Here is an 18344-nt window from a genome sequence, read left to right on the forward strand (position 1 = left end):
CTTGCCCTTCTTCTTCCCCTTCTTCCCCTTCTTCTTGCCCTTCTTCCCCTTCTTCTTCCTCTTCTTCCCCTTCTTCCCCTTCTTCTTGCCCTTCTTCCCCTTCTTCCCCTTCTTCTTCCTCTTCTTGCCCTTCTTGCCCTTCTTCCCCTTCTTCCCCTTCTTCCCCTTCTTCTTGCCCTTCTTCCCCTTCTTCCCCTTCTTCTTCCTCTTCTTGCCCTTCTTGCCCTTCTTCCCCTTCTTCCCCTTCTTCTTCCTCTTCTTGCCCTTCTTGCCCTTCTTCCCCTTCTTCCCCTTCTTCCCCTTCTTCTTGCCCTTCTTCCCCTTCTTCCCCTTCTTCTTCCTCTTCTTGCCCTTCTTGCCCTTCTTCCCCTTCTTCTTCCTCTTCTTCCCCTTCTTCCCCTTCTTCCCCTTCTTCTTGCCCTTCTTCCCCTTCTTCCCCTTCTTCTTCCTCTTCTTGCCCTTCTTGCCCTTCTTCCCCTTCTTCCCCTTCTTCCCCTTCTTCTTGCCCTTCTTCCCCTTCTTCCCCTTCTTCTTCCTCTTCTTGCCCTTCTTGCCCTTCTTCCCCTTCTTCTTCCTCTTCTTGCCCTTCTTCCCCTTCTTCCCCTTCTTCTTGCCCTTCTTCTTGCCCTTCTTGCCCTTCTTCCCCTTCTTCCCCTTCTTCTTGCCCTTCTTCCCCTTCTTCCCCTTCTTCTTGCCCTTCTTCCCCTTCTTCCCCTTCTTCTTGCCCTTCTTCCCCTTCTTCCCCTTCTTCTTGCCCTTCTTCCCCTTCTTCCCCTTCTTCTTGCCCTTCTTCCCCTTCTTCCCCTTCTTCCCCTTCTTCTTCCCCTTCTTGCCCTTCCCCTTCTTCCCCTTCTTGCCCTTCCCCTTCTTCCCCTTCTTCTTGCCCTTCTTCCCCTTCTTCTTGCCCTTCTTGCCCTTCTTCCCCTTCTTCCCCTTCTTCTTGCCCTTCTTCCCCTTCTTCCCCTTCTTCTTCCTCTTCTTGCCCTTCTTGCCCTTCTTCCCCTTCTTCTTCCTCTTCTTGCCCTTCTTGCCCTTCTTCCCCTTCTTCTTCCTCTTCTTCCCCTTCTTCCCCTTCTTCCCCTTCTTCTTGCCCTTCTTCCCCTTCTTCTTCCTCTTCTTGCCCTTCTTGCCCTTCTTCCCCTTCTTCTTCCTCTTCTTGCCCTTCTTCCCCTTCTTCCCCTTCTTCTTGCCCTTTTTCTTGCCCTTCTTGCCCTTCTTCCCCTTCTTCCCCTTCTTCTTGCCCTTCTTCCCCTTCTTCCCCTTCTTCTTGCCCTTCTTCCCCTTCTTCCCCTTCTTCTTGCCCTTCTTCCCCTTCTTCCCCTTCTTCTTGCCCTTCTTCCCCTTCTTCCCCTTCTTCTTGCCCTTCTTCCCCTTCTTCCCCTTCTTCTTGCCCTTCTTCCCCTTCTTCCCCTTCTTCTTGCCCTTCTTCCCCTTCTTCCCCTTCTTCTTGCCCTTCTTCCCCTTCTTCCCCTTCTTCTTGCCCTTCTTCCCCTTCTTGCCCTTCTTCTTCCTCTTCTTGCCCTTCTTGCCCTTCTTCCCCTTCTTCTTCCCCTTCTTGCCCTTCCCCTTCTTCCCCTTCTTGCCCTTCCCCTTCTTCCCCTTCTTCTTGCCCTTCTTCCCATTCTTCTTGCCCTTCTTGCCCTTCTTCCCCTTCTTCCCCTTCTTCTTGCCCTTCTTCCCCTTCTTCCCCTTCTTCTTCCTCTTCTTGCCCTTCTTGCCCTTCTTCCCCTTCTTCTTCCTCTTCTTCCCCTTCTTCTTCCCCTTCTTCTTCCTCTTCTTCTTCCTCTTCTTCCCCTTCTTGCCCTTCCCCTTCTTGCCCTTCCCCTTCTTCCCCTTCTTGCCCTTCCCCTTCTTCCCCTTCTTCTTGCCCTTCTTGCCCTTCTTCTTGCCCTTCTTGCCCTTCTTGCCCTTCTTCCCCTTCTTCTTGCCCTTCTTCCCCTTCTTCCCCTTCTTCTTCCTCTTCTTGCCCTTCTTGCCCTTCTTCCCCTTCTTCTTCCTCTTCTTCCCCTTCTTCTTCCCCTTCTTCTTCCTCTTCTTCTTCCTCTTCTTCCCCTTCTTGCCCTTCCCCTTCTTGCCCTTCCCCTTCTTCCCCTTCTTGCCCTTCCCCTTCTTCCCCTTCTTCTTGCCCTTCTTGCCCTTCTTCTTGCCCTTCTTGCCCTTCTTCCCCTTCTTCCCCTTCTTCTTCCTCTTCTTGCCCTTCTTGCCCCTCTTGCCCTTCTTCCCCTTCTTGCCCTTCTTGCCCTTCTTCCCCTTCTTGCCCTTCTTGCCCTTCTTCCCCTTCTTGCCCTTCTTGCCCTTCTTCCCCTTCTTCCCCTTCTTGCCCTTCTTGCCCTTCTTCCCCTTCTTGCCCTTCTTGCCCTTCTTCCCCTTCTTGCCCTTCTTGCCCTTCTTCCCCTTCTTGCCCTTCTTGCCCTTCTTGCCCTTCTTCCCCTTCTTGCCCTTCTTCCCCTTCTTCCCCTTCTTGCCCTTCTTCCCCTTCTTGCCCTTCTTGCCCTTCTTCCCCTTCTTCCCCTTCTTCCCCTTCTTCTTCCTCTTCTTGCCCTTCTTGCCCTTCTTGCCCTTCCCCTTCTTTCCCTTCCCCTTCTTGCCCTTCTTGCCCTTCTTCCCCTTCTTCCCCTTCCCCTTCTTCCCCTTCTTCCCCTTCTCCCCCTTCTTCTAATTCTTGCCCTTCCCCTTCTTCCCCTTCCCCTTCTTGCCCTTCCCCTTCTTGCCCTTGCCCTTCTTCCCCTTCTTCCCCTTCTTCCCCTTCTTTCCCTTCCCCTTCTTCCCCTCCTTCTTCTTCTTCCCCTCCTTCTTCTTCTTCCCCTCCTTCTTCTTCTTCCCCTCCTTCTTCTTCCCCCTCTTGCAATTCTTGCCCTTCTTGCCCTTCTTCCCCTTCTTCTTCTTCTTCTTCTTCTTCTTCTTCTTCTTCTTCTTCTTCTTCTTCCCCTTCTTCTTCTTCTTCTTCTTCCCCCTCTTGCCCCTCTTGCCCCTCTTGCCCTTCTTCCCCTTCTTCCCCTTCTTGCCCTTCCCCTTCTTGCCCTTCCCCTTCTTCCCCTTCTTGCCCTTCTTGCCCTTCTTGCCCTTCTTGCCCTTCTTCCCCTTCTTCCCCTTCTTCCCCTTCTTCCCCTTCTTCCCCTTCCCCTTCTTCCCCTTCTTCTTCCTCTTCTTGCCCTTCTTGCCCTTCTTGCCCTTCCCCTTCTTTCCCTTCCCCTTCTTGCCCTTCTTGCCCTTCTTCCCCTTCTTCCCCTTCCCCTTCTTCCCCTTCTTCCCCTTCTCCCCCTTCTTCTAATTCTTGCCCTTCCCCTTCTTCCCCTTCCCCTTCTTGCCCTTCCCCTTCTTGCCCTTGCCCTTCTTCCCCTTCTTCCCCTTCTTCCCCTTCTTTCCCTTCCCCTTCTTCCCCTTCTTCTTCCTCTTCTTCCCCTTCTTGCCCTTCTTGCGCTTCTTCCCCTTCTTGCCCTTCTTGCCCTTCTTGCCCTTCCCCTTCTTGCCCTTCTTCCCCTTCTTGCCCTTCTTCCCCTTCTTGCCCCTCTTGCCCTTCTTGCCCTTCTTGCCCTCCTTCCCCTTCTTGCCCTTCCCCTTCTTCCCCTTCCCCTTCTTCCCCTTCTTGCCCTTCCCCTTCTTCACCTTCCCCTTCTTCCCCTTCCCCTTCTTTCCCTTCTTCCCCTTCTTGCCCTTCTTGCCCGTCTTCCCCTTCTTCTTCACCTTCTTCCCCTTCTCCCCCTTCTCCCCCTTCTTGCCCTTCTTGCCCTTCTTCCCCTTCTTCCCCTTCTTCCCCTTCTTCCCCTTCCCCTTCTTCCCCTTCTTCCCCTTCTTGCTCTTCTTGCCCTTCTTCCCCCTTCTTCCCCTTCTTCCCCTTCTTGCCCTTCTTGCCCTTCTTGCCCTTCTTGCCCTTCTTCCCCTTCTTCCCCTTCCCCTTCTTCCCCTTCCCCTTCTTCCCCTTCTTCCCCTTCTTGCCCTTCTTCCCCTTCTTCCCCTTCTTCCCCTTCCCCTTCTTCCCCTTCTTCCCCTTCTTCCCCTTCCCCTTCTTCCTCTTCCCCTTCTTCCCCTTCTTGCCCTTCTTCCCCTTCTTCCCCTTCTTCCCCTTCTTCCCCCCCTTCCCGCCCTTCTTCCCCTTCCCGCCCTTCTTCCCCTTCCCGCCCTTCTTCCACTTCCCCTTCTTCCCCTTTTTCCCCTTCCCCTTCTTCCCCTTTTTCCCCTTCTTGCCCTTCCCCTTCTTCCCCTTCTTCCCCTTCTTCCCCTTCTTCCCCTTCTTCTTCCTCTTCTTCCCCTTCTTCTTCCTCTTCTTCCCCTTCTTCTTCCTCTTCTTGCCCTTCTTCCCCTTCTTCCCCTTCTTCTTCCCCTTCTTCCCCTTCCCCTTCTTCCCCTTCTTCCCCTTCTTCTTCCCCCTCTTCCCCCTCTTGCCTTTCTTGCCTTTCTTGCCCTTCTTGCCCTTCTTGCCCTTCTTCCCCTTCTTCTTCCCCTTCTTCTTCTTCTTCTTCCCCTTCTTCTTCTTCTTCTTCCCCTTCTTCTTCCCCCTCTTGCCCTTCTTGCCCTTCTTGCCCTTCTTGCCCTTCTTCCCCTTCTTCCCCTTCTTCCCCTTCCCCTTCTTCTTCTTCTTCTTCTTCTTCTTCTTCCCCTTCTTCTTCTTCTTCTTCCCCCTCTTGCCCCTCTTGCACCTTTTGCCCTTCTTGCCCTTCTTCCCCTTCTTGCCCTTCCCCTTCTTGCCCTTCCCCTTCTTGCCCTTCTTGCCCTTCTTCCCCTTCTTCCCCTTCTTGCCCTTCCCCTTCTTGCCCTTCCCCTTCTTCCCCTTCTTCCCCTTCTTGCCCTTCCCCTTCTTCCCCTTCCCCTTCTTCCCCTTCTTGCCCTTCCCCTTCTTCCCCTTCCCCTTCTTCCCCTTCCCCTTCTTCCCCTTCCCCTTCTTCCCCTTCTTCCCCTTCTTCCCCTTCCCCTTCTTCCCCTTCCCCTTCTTCCCCTTCCCCTTCTTCCCCTTCTTCTTCCTCTTCTTCCCCTTCTTCTTCCTCTTCTTCCACTTCTTCCCCTTTTTGCCCTTCCCCTTCTTCCCTTTCCCATTCTTCCCCTTCTTCCCCTTCTTCTTCTTCTTCTTCTTCTTCTTCTTCCCCTTCTTCTTCTTCTTCTTCCCCTTCTTCTTCCCCCTCTTTCCCTTCTTGCCCTTCTTGCCCTTCTTGCCCTTCTTGCCCTTCTTCCCCTTCTTCCCCTTCTTCCCCTTCCCCTTCTTCTTCTTCTTCCCCTTCTTCTTCTTCTTCTTCCCCCTCTTGCCCCTCTTGCACCTTTTGCCCTTCTTGCCCTTCTTCCCCTTCTTGCCCTTCTTGCCCTTCCCCTTCTTGCCCTTCCCCTTCTTGCCCTTCTTGCCCTTCTTCCCCTTCTTCCCCTTCTTGCCCTTCCCCTTCTTGCCCTTCCCCTTCTTCCCCTTCTTCCCCTTCTTGCCCTTCCCCTTCTTCCCCTTCCCCTTCTTCCCCTTCTTGCCCTTCCCCTTCTTCCCCTTCCCCTTCTTCCCCTTCCCCTTCTTCCCCTTCCCCTTCTTCCCCTTCTTCCCCTTCTTCCCCTTCCCCTTCTTCCCCTTCTTCCCCTTCCCCTTCTTCCCCTTCTTCTTCCTCTTCTTCCCCTTCTTCTTCCTCTTCTTCCACTTCTTCCCCTTTTTGCCCTTCCCCTTCTTCCCCTTCCCCTTCTTCCCCTTCCCCTTCTTCCCCTTCTTCCCCTTCTTCCCCTTCCCCTTCTTCCCCTTCCCCTTCTTCTCCTTCTTCCCCTTCTTCCCCTTCTTCCCCTTCCCCTTCTTCTCCTTCCCCTTCTTCCCCTTCTTCCCCTTCTTCTTCCTCTTCTTCCCCTTCTTCTTCGAATAGAGTTTAGGAAGGACAAAGATAGTCAACTGACAGCACCACATCCCATAATTGACTGTGAAGTGAAGACAAGGGCTATATTAGCCTGTAAGGGGATAGGGGAAAAAAGAAGAGAAATATTCCCTTTTCCCCTGGGACTTTTAAGGTGCTTCTTAACTCAACGATTTAAACAATAATTTCCGTACCAGTTATAAAATTATTATTTTTATTTGATAAAGATTAAAAACATCTGTGTCTCACATGGAAAGAAAGAGACATAATTCTAAAAATGCTTCAACATAAATAATTAACATTATACAGTGCTACATAAAGCAACTACTTAAAGGTGCCATGACAATCTGCCGCTTGCTCGACATGTTTCGCTCAAATGTGAGCTTCTTCAGGAGTATTTAAAGGCAAATGATTGTAGTGGACTCTGAATGATGAGAAAATGAGCAGAAATCAATACATCAATAGTTTAAATGTTATACAGAATATATACAAAATATAACCCAAGATATTGGATTTGGTTAATAAAGTAAGTACAGAACACTATAGTATATATACATAAATCAAATAAACCAAACAATTATAAGTAAAGAAGATTTTAATTTGCATATCTTACCAAGCTGTAGTACAACCATGTAGCGTAAATGCCCGCATAAGATGGAGCTGATGCCAACTTAGAAATGGGGGATTCTCATAAAGGTGGAGCCTCACTGTCATAAGTTCTTGCCCTTCCCCTTCTTGCCCTTCTTGCCCTTCCCCTTCTTGCCCTTCCCCTTCTTGACCTTCCCCTTCTTCCCCTTCCCCTTCTTCCCCTTCTTCCCCTTCTTCCCCTTCTTCTTCCCCTTCTTCCCCTTCTTGCCCTTCCCCTTCTTCCCCTTCTTCCCCTTCTTCCCATTCTTCCCCTTCCCCTTCTTCCCCTTCTTCCCCTTCTTCCCCTTCTTCCCCTTCTTCCCCTTCCCCTTCTTGCCCTTCCCCTTCTTCCCCTTCTTGCCCTTCTTGCCCTTCTTGCCCTTCTTCCCCTTCTTCCCCTTCCCCTTCTTCCCCTTCTTCCCCTTCTTGCCCTTCTTGCCCTTCTTCCCCTTCTTCCCCTTCCCCTTCTTCCCCTTCTTCCCCTTCTTCCCCCTCCCCTTCTTCCCCTTCTTCCCCTTCTTGCCCTTCTTGCCCTTCTTCCCCTTCCCCTTCTTCCCCTTCTTCCCCTTCTTGCCCTTCTTCCCCTTCTTCCCCTTCCCCTTCTTCCCCTTCTTCCCCTTCCCCTTCTTCCCCTTCTTCCTCTTCCCCTTCTTCCCCTTCTTGCCCTTCTTCCCCTTCTTCCCCTTCTTCCCCTTCTTGCCCTTCTTCCCCTTCTTGCCCTTCTTCCCCTTCTTCCCCTTCTTCCCCTTCTTCCCCCCCTTCCCGCCCTTCTTCCCCTTCCCGCCCGTCTTCCCCCCCTTCCCGCCCTTCTTCCCCTTCCCCTTCTTCCCCTTTTTCCCCTTCCCCTTCTTCCCCTTTTTCCCCTTCTTGCCCTTCCCCTTCTTCCCCTTCCCCTTCTTCCCCTTCTTCCCCTTCTTCCCCTTCTTCTTCCTCTTCTTCCCCTTCTTCTTCCTCTTCTTCCCCTTCTTCCCCTTCTTGCCCTTCTTCCCCTTCTTCCCCTTCTTCTTCCCCTTCTTCCCCTTCCCCTTCTTCCCCTTCTTCCCCTTCTTCCCCTTCTTCCCCTTCTTCTTCCCCCTCTTCCCCCTCTTGCCTTTCTTGCCTTTCTTGCCCTTCTTGCCCTTCTTGCCCTTCTTGCCCTTCTTCCCCTTCTTCCCCTTCTTCTTCCCCTTCTTCTTCTTCTTCTTCTTCTTCTTCCCCTTCTTCTTCTTCTTCTTCCCCTTCTTCTTCCCCCTCTTGCCCTTCTTGCCCTTCTTGCCCTTCTTGCCCTTCTTGCCCTTCTTCCCCTTCTTGCCCTTCTTGCCCTTCTTCCCCTTCTTCCCCTTCTTCCCCTTCCCCTTCTTCTTCTTCTTCTTCCCCTTCTTCTTCTTCCCCCTCTTGCCCCTCTTGCACCTTTTGCCCTTCTTGCCCTTCTTCCCCTTCTTGCCCTTCTTGCCCTTCCCCTTCTTCCCCTTCTTGCCCTTCCCCTTCTTGCCCTTCTTGCCCTTCCCCTTCTTGCCCTTCCCCTTCTTCCCCTTCTTCCCCTTCTTGCCCTTCCCCTTCTTGCCCTTCCCCTTCTTCCCCTTCCCCTTCTTCCCCTTCTTGCCCTTCCCCTTCTTCCCCTTCCCCTTCTTCCCCTTCTTCCCCTTCTTCCCCTTCCCCTTCTTCCCCTTCCCCTTCTTCCCCTTCTTCCCCTTCCCCTTCTTCCCCTTCCCCTTCTTCCCCTTCTTCCCCTTCCCCTTCTTCCCCTTCTTCTTCCCCCTCTTCCCCCTCTTGCCCTTCTTGCCTTTCTTGCCCTTCTTGCCCTTCTTCCCCTTCCCCTTCTTGCCCTTCTTGCTCTTCTTCTTCTTCTTCTTCTTCTTCTTCTTCTTCTTCTTCTTCTTCTCCTTCTTCTCCTTCTTCCCCTTCTTCCCCTTCTTCCCCTTCTTCCCCTTCTTCCCCTTCTTGCCCTTCCCCTTCTTGCCCTTCCCCTTCTTCCCCTTCTTCCCCTTCTTGCCCTTCCCCTTCTTGCCCTTCCCCTTCTTCCCCTTCCCCTTCTTCCCCTTCTTGCCCTTCCCCTTCTTCCCCTTCCCCTTCTTCCCCTTCCCCTTCTTCCCCTTCTTCCCCTTCTTGCCCTTCCCCTTCTTGCCCTTCCCCTTCTTCCCCTTCTTGCCCTTCCCCTTCTTGCCCTTCCCCTTCTTCCCCTTCCCCTTCTTCCCCTTCTTGCCCTTCCCCTTCTTCCCCTTCCCCTTCTTCCCCTTCTTCCCCTTCCCCTTCTTCCCCTTCTTGCCCTTCCCCTTCTTCCCCTTCCCCTTCTTCTCCTTCTTCTACTTCTTCCCCTTCTTCCCCTTCTTCCCCTTCCCCTTCTTCTCCTTCCCCTTCTTCCCCTTCTTCCCCCTCTTCTTCCCCTTCTTCTTCCTCTTCTTCCCCTTCTTCCCCTTCTTGCCCTTCTTCCCCTTCTTCCCCTTTTTCCCCTTCCCCTTCTTCCCCTTTTTCCCCTTCTTGCCCTTCCCCTTCTTCACCTTCCCCTTCTTCCCCTTCTTCCCCTTCTTCCCCTTCTTCTTCCCCCTCTTGCCCTTCTTGCCCTTCTTGCCTTTCTTGCCCTTCTTGCCCTTCTTCCCCTTCCCCTTCTTGCCCTTCTTCCCCTTCTTCTTCTTCTTCCCCTTCTTCTTCTTCTTCTTCTTCTTCTTCCCCTTCTTCTTCTTCTTCCCCTTCTTCTTCTTCCCCTTCTTCTTCTTCCCCTTCTTCTTGCCCTTCTTGCCCTTCTTCCCCTTCCCCTTCCCCTTCTTGCCCTTCTTCCCCTTCTTCCCCTTCTTCCCCTTCTTCTTCTTCTTCTTCTTCCCCTTCTTCTTCTTCTTCTTCTTCTTCTTCTTCCCCCTCTTGCCCCTCTTGCCCCTCTTGCCCCTCTTGCCCTTCTTGCCCTTCTTCCCCTTCTTGCCCTTCCCCTTATTGCCCTTCCCCTTCTTCCCCTTCTTCCCCTTCGTGCCATTCTTGCCCTTCTTCCCCTTCTTGCCCTTCCCCTTCTTGCCCTTCCCCTTCTTCCCCTTCTTCCCCTTCTTTCCCTTCCCCTTCTTCCCCTTCTTCTTCCTCTTCTTCCCCTTCTTGCCCTTCTTGCCCTTCTTGCCCTTCTTGCCCTTCTTCCCCTTCTTGCCCTTCCCCTTCTTGCCCTTCTTGCCCTTCTTCCCCTTCCCCTTCTTCCCCTTCTTCCCCTTCTTCCCCTTCTTGCCCTTCCCCTTCTTCCCCTTCTTGCCCTTCCCCTTCTTCCCCTTCTTGCCCTTCCCCTTCTTCCCCTTCCCCTTCTTCCCCTTCTTGCCCTTCCCCTTCTTCCCCTTCCCCTTCTTCCCCTTCTTGCCCTTCCCCTTCTTCCCCTTCCCCTTCTTCCCCTTCTTCCCCTTCCCCTTCTTCCTCTTCTTCCCCTTCTTCTTCCCCTTCTTCCCCTTCTTCCCCTTCCCCTTCTTCTCCTTCCCCTTCTTCCCCTTCTTCTTCCTCTTCTTCCCCTTCTTCTTCGAATAGAGTTTAGGAAGGACAAAGATAGTCAACTGACAGCACCACATCCCATAATTGACTGTGAAGTGAAGACAAGGGCTATATTAGCCTGTAAGGGGATAGGGGAAAAAAGAAGAGAAATATTCCCTTTTCCCCTGGGACTTTTAAGGTGCTTCTTAACTCAACGATTTAAACAATAATTTCCGTACCAGTTATAAAATTATTATTTTTATTTGATAAAGATTAAAAACATCTGTGTCTCACATGGAAAGAAAGAGACATAATTCTAAAAATGCTTAAACATAAATAATTAGACCTAAATTCATTAACATTATACAGTGCTACATAAAGCAACTACTTAAAGGTGCCATGACAATCTGCCGCTTGCTCGACATGTTTCGCTCAAATGTGAGCTTCTTCAGGAGTATTTAAAGGCAAATGATTGTAGTGGACTCTGAATGATGAGAAAATGAGCAGAAATCAATACATCAATAGTTTAAATGTTATACAGAATATATACAAAATATAACCCAAGATATTGGATTTGGTTAATAAAGTAAGTACAGAACACTATAGTATATATACATAAATCAAATAAACCAAACAATTATAAGTAAAGAAGATTTTAATTTGCATATCTTACCAAGCTGTAGTACAACCATGTAGCGTAAATGCCCGCATAAGATGAAGCTGATGCCAACTTAGAAATGGGGGATTCTCATAAAGGTGGAGCCTCACTGTCATAAGTTCTTGCCCTTCCCCTTCTTGCCCTTCTTGCCCTTCCCCTTCTTGACCTTCCCCTTCTTCCCCTTCTTCCCCTTCCACTTCTTCCCCTTCTTCCCCTTCTTCTTCCCCTTCTTCCCCTTCTTGCCCTTCCCCTTCTTGCCCTTCCCCTTCTTCCCCTTCTTCCCCTTCTTCCCCTTCTTCCCCTTCTTCCCCTTCCCCTTCTTGCCCTTCTTCCCCTTCTTCCCCATCTTCCCCTTCTTGCCCTTCCCCTTCTTGCTTTTCCCTTCTTGCCCTTCTTGCCCTTCTTGCCCTTCTTCCCCTTCTTCCCCTTCCCCTTCTTCCCCTTCTTCCCCTTCTTCCCCCCCTTCCCGCCCTTCTTCCCGCGCTTCTTCCCCTTCCCCTTCTTCCCCTTTTTCCCCTTCCCCTTCTTCCCCTTTTTCCCCTTCTTGCCTTTCCCCTTCCCCTTCTTCCCCTTCTTCCCCTTCCCCTTCTTCCCCTTCTTCCCCTTCTTCTTCCCCCTCTTCCCCCTCTTGCCCTTCTTGCCTTTCTTGCCCTTCTTGCCCTTCTTCCCCTTCCCCTTCTTGCCCTTCTTCCCCTTCTTCTTCTTCTTCCCCTTCTTCTTCTTCTTCTTCCCCTTCTTCTTCTTCTTCCCCTTCTTCTTCTTCCCCTTCTTCTTCTTCTTCTTCCCCTTCTTCTTGCCCTTCTTGCCCTTCTTCCCCTTCCCCTTCCCCTTCTTCCCCTTCTTCCCCTTCTTCCCCTTCTTCCCCTTCTTCTTCCCCTTCTTCTTCTTCTTCTTCTTCTTCTTCTTCCCCTTCTTCTTCTTCTTGCCCTTCTTCTTCCCCCTCTTGCCCTTCTTGCCCTTCTTGCCCTTCTTCCCCTTCTTCCCCTTCTTCTTCTTCTTCTTCTTCCCCTTCTTCTTCTTCTTCTTCTTCTTCTTCCCCCTCTTGCCCCTCTTGCCCCTCTTGCCCTTCTTGCCCTTCTTGCCCTTCTTCCCCTTCTTGCCCTTCCCCTTATTGCCCTTCCCCTTCTTCCCCTTCTTCCCCTTCGTGCCATTCTTGCCCTTCTTCCCCTTCTTGCCCTTCCCCTTCTTGCCCTTCCCCTTCTTCCCCTTCTTCCCCTTCTTCCCCTTCTTTCCCTTCCCCTTCTTCCCCTTCTTCTTCCTCTTCTTCCCCTTTTTGCCCTTCTTGCCCTTCTTGCCCTTCTTGCCCTTCTTCCCCTTCTTGCCCTTCCCCTTCTTGCCCTTCTTGCCCTTCTTCCCCTTCCCCTTCTTGCCCTTCTTGCCCCTCTTGCCCTTCTTGCCCTTCTTGCCCTTCTTGCCCTCCTTCCCCTTCTTGCCCTTCCCCTTCTTCCCCTTCCCCTTCTTCCCCTTCTTGCCCTTCCCCTTCTTCCCCTTCTTCCCCTTCTTGCCCTTCTTGCCCGTCTTCCCCTTCTTCCCCTTCTTCCCCTTCTCCCCCTTCTCCCCCTTCTCCCCCTTCTTGCCCTTCTTGCCCTTCTTGCCCTTCTTCCCCTTCTTCCCCTTCCCCTTCTTGCCCTTCCCCTTCTTCCCCTTCTTCCCCTTCTTGCCCTTCTTCCCCTTCTTCCCCTTCTTCCCCTTCTTGCCCTTCTTGCCCTTCTTCCCCTTCTTCCCCTTCCCCTTCTTCCCCTTCTTCCCCTTCTTCCCCCTCCCCTTCTTCCCCTTCTTCCCCTTCCCCTTCTTCCCCACCCCCTTCTTCCCCTTCTTCCCCTTCTTGTTCTTCCCCTTCTTCCCCTTCTTGCCCTTCTTGCCCTTCTTCCCCTTCTTCCCCTTCCCCTTCTTCCCCTTCTTCCCCTTCTTCCCCTTCTTGCCCTTCTTCCCCTTCTTCCCCTTCTTCCCCTTCCCCTTCTTCCCCTTCTTCCCCTTCCCCTTCTTCCCCTTCTTCCTCTTCCCCTTCTTCCCCTTCTTCCCCTTCTTCCCCTTCTTCCCCTTCTTCCCCTTCTTGCCCTTCTTCCCCTTCTTCCCCTTCTTGCCCTTCTTCCCCTTCTTCCCCTTCTTCCCCTTCTTCCCTTTCCCCTTCTTCCCCTTCTTCCCCTTCTTCCCCCCCTTCCCGCCCTTCTTCCCCTTCCCGCCCTTCTTCCCCTTCCCCTTCTTCCCCTGTTTCCCCTTCCCCTTCTTCCCCTTTTTCCCCTTCTTGCCCTTCCCCTTCTTCCCCTTCCCCTTCTTCCCCTTCTTCTTCCTCTTCTTCCCCTTCTTCTTCCTCTTCTTCCCCTTCTTGCCCTTCTTCCCCTTCTTCCCCTTCTTCTTCCCCTTCTTCCCCTTCCCCTTCTTCCCCTTCTTCCCCTTCTTCCCCTTCTTCTTCCCCCTCTTGCCCTTCATGCCTTTCTTGCCCTTCTTGCCCTTCTTGCCCTTCTTCCCCTTCTTCCCCTTCTTCTTCCCCTTCTTCTTCTTCTTCTTCTTCTTCCCCTTCTTCTTCTTCTTCTTCCCCTTCTTCTTCCCCCTCTTGCCCTTCTTGCCCTTCTTGCCCTTCTTCCCCTTCTTCCCCTTCTTGCCCTTCTTGCCCTTCTTCCCCTTCTTCCCCTTCTTCCCCTTCTTCCCCTTCTTCTTCTTCTTCCCCCTTCTTCTTCTTCTTCTTTCCCCTCTTGCCCCTCTTGCCCCTCTTGCCCCTCTTGCACCTCTTGCCCTTCTTGCCCTTCTTCCCCTTCTTCCCCTTCTTGCCCTTCCCCTTCTTGCCCTTCCCCTTCTTCCCCTTCTTCCCCTTCTTGCCCTTCTTGCCCTTCTTCCCCTTCTTCCCCTTCTTGCCCTTCCCCTTCTTGCCCTTCCCCTTCTTCCCCTTCTTCCCCTTCTTCCCCTTCTTCCCCTTCCCCTTCTTCCCCTTCTTCTTCCTCTTCTTCCCCTTCTTGCCCTTCTTGCCCTTCTTGCCCTTCTTGCCCTTCTTCCCCTTCTTGCCCTTCTTGCCCTTCTTGCCCTTCCCCTTCTTGCCCTTCTTGCCCTCCTTCCCCTTCTTGCCCTTCTTGCCCTTCTTGCCCCTCTTGCCCTTCTTGCCCTTCTTGCCCTCCTTCCCCTTCTTGCCCTTCCCCTTCTTCCCCTTCCCCTTCTTCCCCTTCTTGCCCTTCCCCTTCTTCCCCTTCCCTTTCTTCCCCTTCTTGCCCTTCACCTTCTTCCCCTTCCCCTTCTTCCCCTTCTTGCACTTCCCCTTCTTCCCCTTCCCCTTCTTCCCCTTCTTCCCCTTCCCCTTCTTCCCCTTCCCCTTCTTCCTCTTCTTCCCCTTCTTCTTCCTCTTCTTCCCCTTCTTCCCCTTCTTGCCCTTCCCCTTCTTCTCCTTCTTCTACTTCTTCCCCTTCTTCCCCTTCCCCTTCTTCTCCTTCCCCTTCTTCCCCTTCTTCCCCCTCTTCTTCCCCTTCTTCTTCCTCTTCTTCCCCTTCTTCCCCTTCTTGCCCTTCTTCCCCTTCTTCCCCCCCTTCCCGCCCTTCTTCCCCTTGCCCTTCTTCCCCTTTTTCCCCTTCCCCTTCTTCCCCTTTTTCCCCTTCTTGCCCTTCCCCTTCTTCACCTTCCCCTTCTTCCCCTTCTTCCCCTTCTTCTTCCCCCTCTTGCCCTTCTTGCCCTTCTTGCCTTTCTTGCCCTTCTTGCCCTTCTTCCCCTTCCCCTTCTTGCCCTTCTTCCCCTTCTTCTTCTTCTTCCCCTTCTTCTTCTTCTTCTTCTTCTTCCCCTTCTTCTTCTTCTTCCCCTTCTTCTTCTTCCCCTTCTTCTTCTTCCCCTTCTTCTTGCCCTTCTTGCCCTTCTTCCCCTTCCCCTTCCCCTTCTTGCCCTTCTTGCCCTTCTTCCCCTTCTTCCCCTTCTTCTTCCCCTTCTTCTTCTTCTTCTTCTTCTTCTTCTTCTTCTTCTTCTTCTTCTTCTTCTTCCCCTTCTTCTTCTTCTTCCCCTTCTTCTTCCCCCTCTTGCCCTTCTTGCCCTTCTTGCCCTTCTTGCCCTTCTTCCCCTTCTTCCCCTTCCCCTTCTTCTTCTTCTTCTTCCCCTTCTTCTTCTTCCCCCTCTTGCCCCTCTTGCCCTTCTTGCCCTTCTTCCCCTTCTTCCCCTTCTTGCCCTTCTTCCCCTTCTTGCCCTTCTTGCCCTTCTTCCCCTTCTTGCCCTTCTTCCCCTTCTTCCCCTTCTTCCCCTTCTTCCCCTTCTTGCCCTTCCCCTTCTTCCCCTTCTTCCCCTTATTCCCCTTCTTCCCCTTCTTCCCCTTCCCCTTCTTCCCCTTCTTCTTCCTCTTCTTGCCCTTCTTGCCCTTCTTGCCCTTCTTGCCCTTCCCCTTCTTGCCCTTCCCCTTCTTGCCCTTCTTGCCCTTCTTGCCCTTCTTGCCCTTCTTCCCCTTCCCCTTCTTCCCCTTCTTCCCCTTCTCCCCCTTCTTCTCCTTCTTGCCCTTCCCCTTCTTCCCCTTCCCCTTCTTGCCCTTCCCCTTCTTCCCCTTCCCCTTCTTCCCCTTCTTCCCCTTCTTCCCCTTCTTCCCCTTCCCCTTCCCCTTCTTCCCCTTCCCTTTCTTCCCCTTCTTCCCCTTCTTCCCCTTCCCCTTCTTCCCCTTCCCCTTCTTGCCCTTCCCCTTCTTGCCCTTCCCCTTATTGCCCTTCTTGCCCTTCCCCTTCTTGCCCTTCCCCTTCTTGACCTTCCCCTTCTTCCCCTTCCCCTTCTTCCCCTTCCCCTTCTTCCCCTTCTTCCCCTTCTTCCCCTTCTTCTTCCCCTTCTTCCCCTTCTTCCCCTTCTTCCCCTTCTTCTTCCCCTTCTTCCCCTTCTTGCCCTTCCCCTTCTTCCCCTTCTTCCCCTTCTTCCCATTCTTCCCATTCTTCCCCTTCTTCCCCTTCTTCCCCTTCTTCCCCTTCTTCCCCTTCTTCCCCTTCCTCTTCTTCCCCTTCTTCCCCTTCCCCTTCCCCTTCTTACCCTTCCCCTTCTTCCCCTTCTTCCCCTTCCCCTTCTTCCCCTTGCCCTTCTTCCCCTTCCCCTTCTTCCCCTTCTTCCCCTTCTTCCCCTTCCCCTTCTTCCCCTTCTTGCCCTTCCCCTTCTTGCCCTTCCCCTTCTTCCCCTTCTTCCCCTTCCCCTTCTTCCCCTTCTTCCGCTTCTTCCCCTTCTTCCCCTTCTTCCGCTTCTTCCCCTTCCCCTTCTTCCCCTTCCCCTTCCCCTTCCCCTTCCCCTTCCCTTTCTTCCCCTTCTTCCCCTTCTTCCCCTTCTTCCCCTTCCCCTTCTTCCTCTTCCCCTTCCCCTTCTTCCCCTTTCACCTTCTTCCCCTTCTTCCCCTTCCCCTTCTTCCCCTTCCCCTTCTTCCCCTTCCCCTTCTTCCCCTTCCCTTTCTTCCCCTTCCCCTTCTTCCCCTTCTTCCCCTTCTTCCCCTTCTTCCCCTTCCCTTCTTCCCCTTCTTCCCCTTCCCCCCCTTCTTCCCCTTCTTCCCCTTCTTCCTCTTCCCCTTCCCCTTCTTCCCCTTCTTCCCCTTCCCCTTCTTCCCCTTCTTACCCTTCCCCTTCTTCCCCTTCTTCCCCTTCCCCTTCCCCTTCTTAACCTTCTTCCCCTTCTTCCCCTTCTTCCCCTTCCCCTTCTTCCCCTTCTTCCACTTCCCCTTCCCCTTCTTCCCCTTCTTCCCCTTTCATCTTCTTCCCCTTCTTCCCCTTCCCCTTCCCCTTCTTCCCCTTCTTCCCCTTCTTCCCCTTCCCCTTCTTCCCCTTGCCCTTCTTCCCCTTCTTCCCCTTCCCCTCCTTCCCCTTCTTCCCCTTCTTCCCCTTCTTCCCCTTCTTCCCCTTCCCCTTCTTACCCTTCTTCCCCTTCTTCCCCTTCCCTTTCTTCCCCTTCTTCCCCTTCCCCTTCTTCCCCTTCTTCCCCTTCTTCCCCTTCCCCTTCTTCCCCTTCTTCCCCTTCCCCTTCTTCCCCTTCTTCCCCTTCCCCTTCTTCCCCTTCTTCCCCTTCCCCTTCTTCCCCTTCTTCCCCTTCTTCCCCTTCCCCTTCTTCCCCTTCTTCCCCTTCCCCTTCTTCCCCTTCTTCCCCTTCTTCCGCTTCTTCCGCTTCTTCCCCTTCCCCTTCTTCCCCTTCCCCTTCCCTTTCTTCCCCTTCTTCCCCTTCTTCCCCTTCTTCCCCTTCTTCCCCTTCTTCCCCTTCCCCTCCTTCCCCTCCTTCCCCTCCTTCCCCTCCTTCCCCTTCTTCCCCTTCTTCCCCTTCTTCCCCTTCTTCCCCTTCCCCTTCTTCCCCTTCCCCTTCTTCCCCTTCTTCCCCTTCCCCTTCTTTCCTTCCCCTTCCCCTTCTTCCTCTTCCCCTTCCCCTTCTTCCCCCTTCCCCTTCTTCCCCTTCTTCCCCTTCTTCCCCTTCTTCCCCTTCCCCTTCTTCCCCTTCCCCTTCTTCCCCTTCCTCTTCTTCTCCTTCTTCCCCTTCTTCCCCTTCTTCCCCTTCCCCTTCTTCCCCTTCCCCTTCTTCCCCTTCTTCCCCTTCCCCTTCTTCCCCTTCTTCCCCTTCCCCTTCTTCCCCTTCTTCCCCTTCTTCCCCTTCTTCCCCTTCCCCTTCTTGCTTTTCCCCTTCTTGCCCTGCTTGCCCTTCTTGCCCTTCTTCCCCTTCTTCCCCTTCCCCTTCTTCCCCTTCTTCCCCCCCTCTTCCCGCCCTTCTTCCCGCCCTTCTTCCCCTTCCCCTTCTTCCCCTTTTTCCCCTTCCGCTTCTTCCCCTTTTTTCCCCTTCTTGCCCTTCCCCTTCTTCCCCTTCTTCCCCTTCTTCCCCTTCTTCCCCTTCCCCTTCTTCCCCTTCTTCCCCTTCTTCTTCCCCCTCTTCCCCCTCTTGCCCTTCTTGCCTTTCTTGCCCTTCTTGCCCTTCTTCCCCTTCTTCCCCTTCTTGCCCTTCTTCTTCTTCTTCTTCTTCTTCTTCCCCTTCTTCTTCTTCTTCTTCCCCCTTCTTCTTCTTCTTCCCCTTCTTCTTCCCCTTCTTCTTCTTCTTCTTCCCCTTCTTCTTGCCCTTCTTGCCCTTCTTCCCCTTCTTCCCCTTCTTCCCCTTCTTCCCCTTCTTGCCCTTCCCCTTCTTCCCCTTCTTCCCCTTCTTGCCCTTCTTGCCCTTCTTGCCCTTCTTCCCCTTCTTTCCCTTCTTCCCCTTCTTGCCCTTATCCTTCTTGCCCTTCCCCTTCTTCCCCTTCTTCCCCTTCTTTCCCTTCCCCTTCTTCCCCTTCTTCTTCCTCTTCTTCCCCTTCTTGCCCTTCTTGCCCTTCTTGCCCTTCCCCTTCTTGCCCTTCTTGCCCTTCTTCCCCTTCCCCTTCTTGCCCTTCTTGACCTTCTTGCCCCCTCTTGCCCTTCTTGCCCTCCTTCCCCTTCTTGCCCTTCCCCTTTTTCCCCCTTCTTCCCCTTCTTGCCCTTCCCCTTCTTCCCCTTCCCCTTCTTCCCCTTCTTCCCCTTCCCCTTCTTCCCCTTCTTCCCCTTCTTCCCCTTCTTGCCCTTCTTGCCCGTCTTCCCCTTCTTCCCCTTCTCCCCCCTTCTCCCCCTTCTTGCCCTTCTTGCCCTTCTTCCCCTTCTTCCCCTTCCCCTTCTTGCCCTTCCCCTTCTTCCCCTTCTTCCCCTTCTTGCCCTTCTTGCCCTTCGTGCCCTTCTTCCCCTTCTTCCCCTTCTTCCCCTTCTTCCCCTTCTTGCCCTTCTTGCCCTTCTTCCCCTTCTTTCCCCTTCTTCCCCTTCTTGCCCTTCTTGCCCTTCTTGCCCTTCTTCCCCTTCCCCTTCTTCCCCTTCTTCCTCCTCCCCTTCTTCCCCTTCTTCCCCTTCCCCTTCTTCCCCACCCCCTTCTTCCCCTTCTTCCCCCTTCTTCCC

The sequence above is a fragment of the Aquarana catesbeiana genome, linkage group LG06 (genome assembly GCF_042186555.1).
Source record: "Aquarana catesbeiana isolate 2022-GZ linkage group LG06, ASM4218655v1, whole genome shotgun sequence".
In the NCBI taxonomy this organism is placed as follows: domain Eukaryota; kingdom Metazoa; phylum Chordata; class Amphibia; order Anura; family Ranidae; genus Aquarana; species Aquarana catesbeiana.